We start from the raw sequence: 8,922 nt of genomic DNA, 5'->3' as shown, positions 1-8,922 counted from the left end.
ATAAAAGTGGTATGTCCATGTAATGGAATATTATTTAGCCCTAAAAATGTGTGAGGTACTGATACATGCCATAGCGTGGGTAATCCTTGAAAACTGAGTGAAAGAAGCCAGACTCAAAAGACTATAAATTGAATGATTCTGTTTATATAAAATGTCCAGAATAGGCAAATTTAGAGACAAAGTAGATTAGTGGTTGCCTAGGGTTGAAGGGGGAGAGCGGTTGGGAGCAAATGGGGAGTGACCAGTACTGGAGAAGGAGTTTCTTTTGGGAATGATGAAAATGCTATAAAATTGATTGTAGTGATGGTTGTACAATTCTATGAATACACTAAAAACTAATGAATTGTTTTATTTATTTATTTACTTATTTACTTATTTACTTATTTATTTTTGTTAATCCTCACCCGAGGATATTTTTTCATTGATTTTTAGAGAGAGTGGAAGGGAAGGGAAGAGACACAGAGAGAGAAACATCGATTTGAGAGCTCTCTCCCACATGGGCCCTGGGGATCAAGCCTGCACCCGAGGAACATGCCCTTGACCTGAATCCAACATGGGACCCTTCAGTCAACAGGCCAATGATCTACCCACTGAGCAAAAACGGCTAGGGTTGAATTGTCCACTTTAAATAAGCTAATTGTATTCTATATGTAGTCTATCTCAATAAAGACGTTTTTACAAAGGAACTGAAAGGCATTTGCCAGTAACAACTAAATTGTTAATTCTCAGCTCCAGCCCATGTGGCTCAGTTGGTTGGGCATCATCCTGTGTACCAAAAGGTTGCCAGTTTGATTCCTGGTCAGGACACATGCCCAGGGTATGGGCTCGATCCCCGGTAGGGGATATGCAGGAAGCAGCCAAGTGGATTGATGTTTCACTCTCACATCAGTGCTTCTCTCTCTCTCCCTCTCCCTTCCTTTCTCTCTAAAAAAATAAAATAAAAATTGCTAATCTTCAGACTTTCACTTCTCTTGTAGAGAGGAAGGGAGAGGGAGAGAGAGAAACACCGCACACACCCAGTGACCCTCCGGTGCACTGGACGACTCTCAACTAACGGAGCCACACTGGCCAGGCTTTTGTAGGACACAATACTTTTTGAGAACAGAACCACACTTGAGAAACACAGTAGATCTTAAAGCAAAAATTTCTGAGTCCTTCTATTAACCTTAGAAGCAGGGCAAAATCAAGATTATGAAATTGAATCACTTCTTTCCCATGGGCCTTTACCAGATATTATCAGCATATTTATACACAATTTGGTTTGTTGAGAACAATGACTGAAATCTTAAGCTGCTTTAGGTTAGACGAAGGGAATAATCCTTAACTTGTAAACTTTAGGCCTTAAAGTAGGTACTGGAATTTGTAAGCTTTGCTTATATTACCAGTGGCCTTTCTACTTCCTTCAAAACTCTTGTACGAGCAAGTGGTGTATTAAGCAAGAGACAGAGCTGTGATAAGAGAATTTCTTATAATAGCAGTGTACCTGTATCCCTGCTGAGATATCATCTCTTTGGTGACAGGCTTGTTTTAAACTTTCCCAAAGAGCTGCCAGCCAGTAATCCTATCATTCAATCCCAAGCAACAATTACAGCAACCAAGATGATGAAACCGATAACTAATGGTACGAATCCATTATAGTGCCAAAGCCGGTCGCTGGTCTCTACATCACAGAGGATATCGTACTAGGATTAAAGGGGAAAAATAATTAATGAGGTCATAATGGTAAACAAATGACAAGAGAAGAGTTAAGTGAAGTCACTAGGATTTACTTAGAAATCAACTGAAGGTTTCAAGCATTTTTGCAAATAACATGAAAGCAAGAATAGAAAGGTGCTTGCCTTCCAGAACAATTCCAGAAGGATGGATTTATATGATTTATTTTAACAATTAGTAAAGTGACATTTACTTAACTTTCACAGAGCATTTTCACACCTATTTCTGCATTTAGGCCTCCCTCCCGTGGGGTGGCTAGAACAGGCGTTACTTTTCTCATCATCACTATCATAAGGAATGACCTATACCGAGTTTTTTTGTCCCAGGTAAAAAGGGATTTTTGGCCCCACCACTTTAGCCCAAAGAATGTTTTCAATGGGCCACAGGGAAAAAGAAAATTTCATGGAAATAATAGCTACAAGAGAAAGCTCACCATAGCAGTAGGTAAAATTGACAAAGTTTATGAGCATAAACTTTGGCTCAGTGGATAGAGCATCAGCCTGCGGACTGAAGGGTCCCAGGTTCAATTCTGGTCAAGGGCATGTACCTTGGTTGCGGGCACATCCCCAGTAGTGGGTGTGCAGGAGGCAGCTGATCTATGTTTCTCTCTCATCAATGTTTCTAACTCTCTATCCCTCTCCCTTCCTCTCTGTAAAAAATCAATAAAATATTTTTTTTTTAAAAAACCTGATGACTGAAATGAATCTCAATGTACATGAAAAAAAAGTTGATCCTGAGCATAATCATTGCAGTAAAATAAAAATGAGAATAGAAAAAAGTTGGAAATAGTTTCACTGTTATTGCAAGGACATTTGATCAAGAAATACATTGGTTATCATTATTGTTTAAATTGATATATTCATAATAATAGAGTTTAAAATGGCAGGTTAAAATTATGCACATGATTCAAATGGGGGAATAAAAAATAAGAAGGAGAGAAGAAAATAAGGAGGAGTAAATGGCAGGATCAAATTGACATTATTGACTTGATTGTTAGAATCCTTCCTGACTTCTTACCAACTTAACATAATTATATAATGTTAAAATAAATCTCATTATCGCCCTGGCTGGTGTAGCTCAGTGGATAGAGTGTCAGCCTGCGGACTGAAGGGTCCAGGGTTTGATTCCAGTCAAGGGCATATGCTGGGTTGTGGGCTCAATCCCCAGTAGGGGGTGTTCAGGAGGCAGCTGATCAATGATTCTCATCATTGATGTTTCTATCTCCCTCTCCCTTCCACTCTGAAATCAATAAAAATATTTTTAAAATATAAATAAATAAATAGATAGATAGATAGATAAATCTCATTATCACCCTGGTGTGGCTCAGTTGGTTGAGTGTTGTCCTGTGCACCAAAGGGTTGCCGGTTGGATTCCCAGTCAGGGCACATGCCCAGCTTTCAGATTCGTGAGTGTGGGAGGCAACTGATCAATGTTTCTCTCTCACATCTTTGTTTCTCTCTCTCTCTCTCTCTCTCTCTCAAATCAATAAAAATATATTTTAAAAATAAATCTCATTATCAAGCTCTCTCTTTATCTGTAATACAAAAAATATAAATATAGGCACCACCTCATCATGTTGTGGATGAAATGAGATAATGCTTATAACATGGTTAACACAGTAGTGCACAAGTGGGAGGTGGTGTAACCCTACCTTTTCTAAGAATTTATTGTATTTTTTTCAGTGTACCAGACCAGGATCTTTAAAAATAGGTCTCCTGCTCATTAAGCCACATTACTCCATCTGTAAGTACTTTCTTGTAATTGACGGAATACCCAGAGAGCTCTCTGATGAAGCTACAATGGAGCTTTACCTCTGACTATCTATATATATTAAAATAAAATTTTAAATTAAGAAACATTCTCCCAAGCAACTACTGGAGTATAGAGTTAATTAAATATACTCCCAATTGTTTAGAAAATATGAAAAATAAAAATACCTGTGTGGTGATGTGTTTTTTTTTTATTTGACACATGAATAGAAGTTATTTTAGTTTGGCTTATCCACCCCAAAATTGCTTTATCTCTTTTCAAGAAAAAGGTAGGCCAATGAAGTAATGGTATTTTTAGTTTCGCTAACAATAACGAAATATGGAATACTGGGAAATCATTCAGACTATCAGTCTTCTCCTATAGAAAATAGACATGAGTAAAATACACCCACTTCAGAGTTGTTGTGAGAACTAATTAATGTCTTTAAACTGCTTTGAAATTCCCATATGACAGACACCTAATCTGATCTTTATCTGGGAGAGATGGGTAAAACATACGTGGGAAGACACTATTCTTTTAGAAGCTAAACTTGGAGTTTGCTTCTGTAACTTGAATTTCTACTTGGTAAAAATGTAATTTAGCAGAGAGAATCTGTTATACAATTTTTAAAATGCATGTCTCAAAAGCATATAATACTTATTCATTTTTTCATTTCATTCTTCACATATGATACCAACTACAGGCACACAAAGTGCTCAATTTCAAACAAACATAGCACTTGGAACTCTTTTGTGTGGTTATGCTATTATTTTTTTAAAATCTTTCTTGTTTTTTCTGTAACCAAAAATAAGCAATTCTTAATTGTGTTTTTTTTTCCAGGTTCATAATTTATTGTACACATTATGAGTATCACATGATGTGTTGGCATTAGCTTCTCCAGGAATGGGAAATTAATAGATGAGGTACAGTTTAGAATCCTTTTGTTAAAAAGTTTTTATTGATTGATTTTAGAGAGAAGGGAAGAGAGAGAGAGAGAGAGAGAGAGAGAAACATCGATTTGTTGTTCCACTTATTTATGTATTCATTGCTTGCTTCTTGTATGTGCCCTGACCAGGATCAAACCCCCAACCGTGGTGTATGAAGGCAACACTCTAACCAACTGAGCTACCTGGCCAGGTCTAGTATCTTTTTATGTTGCTTTCACAGCTGATTTTTTTTGAGACCTTAACTTGAAGTATAAAACCAGCAGAGCAATGCCTCCAAATGTGTCCAATACACAATTCATTCTACCTGTGAGAGTATAAGAGTTGAAATATTTTTGACACCTGTGAAAAAGAATTAGACATTAGTTTCTGAATCTGCCATGATTTCAATTTTAGCCTCTCCTGCCTCCTCCACAGTGCTAAGGATGTCCAACTGAGGGCTTAGGCCCGCTCCCCATGGGGAGCGGGGAGTGGGCCTAAGCCCTCAGTCGGACATTCCCTAAGGGCTCTGGGCTGCCAGAAGGATGTTTGACTGCCAGGTGAGGCCTGATCCTCTGGGAAGTGGGCCTAAGCTGGCAGATGGACATCCCCCAAGGGGTCCCAGACTGGGGGAGGGCACAGGCTGGGCTGAGGGCCCAGTGCACGAAATTCATGCACTTGTGGGGGAGGGGTCCCAAAGCCCGGCCTGCACCCTCTTGCAGTCTGGGAGCCCTCAGGGGATGTCTGACTGCCATGAGCCCGGCTTCTGGCTGAGCGGTGCTCCCCCTGTGGGAGCACACTGTCCACCAGGGGGCAGCTCCTGCATTGAGCATCTGCACTCTGGTGGCCAGTGCACTTCATAGCGACTGGTTGTTCCACCGTTTGGTTGATTTGCATGTTAGACTTTTATTATATAGGATAATAAAAGCCTAACATGCAAATTGTCCCCTCTACTGGGGGTTTGACCAGGAGGCAGAGCCAGCCAGCCAACTGTGGGAAGGGAGGCCCTGCCCAGCAGTCAGCAGCCACTAGGGACCCTACCCATGCATGAATTTCATGCACTGGGCCTCTAGTATATATCCTATCTAATAATAGCCAAACATGGTAATTGACCATACCTTCGCTACGCCTCCCATTGGCTAATTGGCGCAATATGCAAATTAACAGCCAACAAAAATGGTGGTTAATTTGCATATACCAGCTCGGAGCAAAGCAAGCCAGGCGGCCGAAAACAAGACGGGTGGCAGAGGCGGGAGCAAAACAAGCCGGGGAGCGGAAGGAGGCGGGAGCGAAACAAGCCAGGCCGGGCGGCAGAGGGAGGCGGGGGCAAAACAATCCAGGCCGGGTGGTGGAGGGAGGCGGGGGCAAAACAAGCCGGACATCTCCCGAGGGGTCCCAGACTAGGAGAGGGCACAGGCTGGGCTGAGGGACCCCCCCGCCCAGTGCACAAATTGTTGTGCACCGGGCCTCTAGTATATAATATAACTAATATATAGATACATATGCATATATATTGCATATATGTATACACATATATATGTATATGCCACCCAAAAATTTTGTACCAACTTAATTATACTTATTTATATATGTAATTATTATTTAAAAATATGGGGTTATTTTATACACACTATATTGCAGAGCTGAGATTAGAATGAGGCAGAAGAGGAGAGAGACTAGGATGTAAAATTTAAGGAGGCATTCACTCTCAGGGACCAAACATGCACCCCTACCATGCTAACAGTGAGTGCTTCCTTAAGTATTATGCCCTTGGCCTTGCCTCCCTAGTCCCTATACCTCCTGCAACTTGCTTTTTATTTTTCCCATTAAGTTATCCTGAACATATTTTCATATAGAACTGTTTCTTTTCAGTGGCTACATAATCTTATTATTTACTTGAGCACCTTATGAAGGACACGTGTTTCTAATTTCCAGTGAACATCCTTGTTATACACATCTGTGCCTATTTGTGTTAGAATTTCTCTGTGTTGAACTTCAAAAAGAACAACTAGATCCAAGTCTAGTAAGCACTTAATTTTAATAACTAAAGGCATTTTGCCCTCAAAAACAATTGTACTAATTTACACTGCCATCAAAAGCGCCTGTTTCCTAACATTCTGACTAACACTGGGTATTTATGAATTTGTAAAAGCTTTGGCAGTTGGATAGGTAAAAATAATAGCCTGCTGTGGTTTTAACTTGCATTTCTGTAAATGATGTTGGGCATTTCCTTCTCTTCCTTAATCATTCTTTTTTTTTTTACTTCTTTTGAGGATTGCCTCTTATGCAATTTGGAAAATTTCCAACAACATTGTTTTTTCCTGAAATTTTATGAGATCTTTGTATGTTAGGGATTTTAGTGTGTATGTGTGTGTGTGTGTGTGTGTTTATTTATTTATTTATTTTTTTAGAGAGAAACATCAATGTGAGAGAGACATATCAATCTGCTGCCTCCTGCATGCCCCCTACCGGGGATCGAGCCCACAACTCAGGCATGTGCCTCTGACTGGAATCGAACCTGGGACCCTTCAGTCTGCAGGCTGACGCTCTATCCACTGAGCCAAACCGGTTTCGGCTTAACTTCATTCTTTTGCATGTGGTTTTCTATTTAGCCCAGCACCATTAGTTGAAAAGCCTACTCTTTTCCCATGGAACTGTTTTGGCATCATTGTAAAAAATCAACTGATCTTTCATGTATGGGTTTATTTCTGAACTCTCAGTTCCTTTCCATTGATCTTCATGTCTATACTTGTGCCAGCACCACAGTTTTGATTCACTGTTACTTTGCAGCAAGTTTTGGAATTAAGAAGTGTGAATCCTACCTTTGTTCTTCTTTTTCAAGATTGTTTTGGCTTTACTGAAACCCTTTCGTTTCCATATAAAATTTAGGATCAGCTTGTCAATTTTTTTTCATAAAAGCAGCAGCTAGGACTGCTCTCATTTAAAAATATTTTTTTAAAGAATAGTTTATTGCCCTGACCAGTTTGGCTCAGTGGACAGAGTGTCGGCCTGCAGACTGAAGGGTCCCAGGTTCGATTCCAGTCAAGGGCATGTACCTTGGTTGCGGGCACATCCCCAGTAGGAGGTGTGCAGGAAGCAGCTGATTGATGTCTCTCTCTCATCAATGTTTCTAACTCTCTATCCCTCTCTGTAAAAAATTAATAAAATATATATTTTTTGAGAGAATCAAGATGGCGGCATAGGTTAACGCCGGAGTTTGCTGCCTCGAACAACTACTTCAAAAATACAACTAAAAGACGGAACGGACATCATCCAGAACCACAGGAAGGCTGGCTGAGTGGAAGTTCTACAACTAGGAGGAAAGAGGAAACCATACCCAGACTCAGAGGAGGCGCAGTGCTGAAGTGAAATACTAAGGTTCGGAGTGCATGTGGAGCGGGCCGGCGGCGGAGGGTGTGGTTGTTGTTTTCAATCGGGAGGGCATTTCAGACTCTGAGCTCCAGATCCGGGTGAGTCTCTAGGGACCCAGACTCAAACGGGAGAAGCCGGAAGGCAGCTTTCTCTCCGAGGTTTGCAGCGGTTGCAGAGCCGCTGGGGACCGAACTGAGAGCAGCCATAACTGCTCGCTCCGCCCACCCTGTAGATCCCCGGGGACCAGCCCTGCCCAAGCGCTGCACAGAGGCATTTGCCGGATAGCCTCAGGCAAAGGCTAGATTAGCACCGCCCTAGAGATCCAGCACAGAAGCTCTCCCACTGCAGACACAGCTGACTCTCATAGCCAGTTAGCCTGGAGGTCAATTCACCCCCGTATTGCCGACAACAATCAAGGCTTAACTACAACAAGACTGCGTGCAAAGACCACAAGGGGGTGCACCAAGAAAGCATAAAAAATGTGGAGACAAAGAAACATGACAGAAATGGAGGATATAGAGCTAAAAAACGCACTTTTAAGGGCTTTCAATAATTTGCTAGAAACTGCCGATAAACTTGATGAGAGCCTCAAGAAATCTAATGAGACCCTCGATGTTGTGATAAAGAACCAACTAGAAATTAAGCATACACTGACTGAAATAAAGAATATTATACAGATACCCAACAACAGACCAGAGGAGCGCAAAAATCAAGTCAAAGATTTGAAATGCGAAGAAGCAAAAAACACCCAACTGGAAAAGCAAAATGAAAAAAGAATCCAAAACTATGAAGATAGTGTAAGGAGCCTCTGGGACAGCTTCAAGCGTACAAACATAAGAATTATAGGGGTGCCAGAAGATGAGAGAGAGCAAGACATTGAAAACCTATTTGAAGAAATAATGACAGAAAACTCCCCCCACCTGGTGAAAGAAATGGACATACAGGTCCAAGAAGCGCAGAGAACCCCAAACAAAAGGAATCCAAAGAGGACCACACCAAGACACATCATAATTAAAATGCCAAGAGCAAAAGACAAAGAGAGAATCTTAAAAGCAGCAAGAGAAAGAAACTCAGTTACCTACAAGGGAATACCCATACGACTGTCAGCTGATTTCTCAACAGAAACTTTGCAGGCCAGAAGGGAATGGCAAGAAATATTCAAAGT

General features: G+C 41.0%; 1 pseudogene; it reads right to left on the bottom strand.

Annotated features, from left to right (window-relative positions):
- Positions 1-4,612: 4,612 nt before the first annotated feature.
- Positions 4,613-4,788, bottom strand: LOC139015505 (ATP synthase membrane subunit K, mitochondrial pseudogene; annotated as a pseudogene).
- Positions 4,789-8,922: the final 4,134 nt, after the last annotated feature.

The sequence above is a fragment of the Myotis yumanensis genome, unplaced genomic scaffold (assembly GCF_028538775.1).
Source record: "Myotis yumanensis isolate MYYU_CA2020_CCGP unplaced genomic scaffold, mMyoYum1.0.hap1 SCAF_8, whole genome shotgun sequence".
NCBI classification, from domain to species: domain Eukaryota; kingdom Metazoa; phylum Chordata; class Mammalia; order Chiroptera; family Vespertilionidae; genus Myotis; species Myotis yumanensis.
This window is presented reverse-complemented; position numbering and strand designations above follow the sequence as displayed.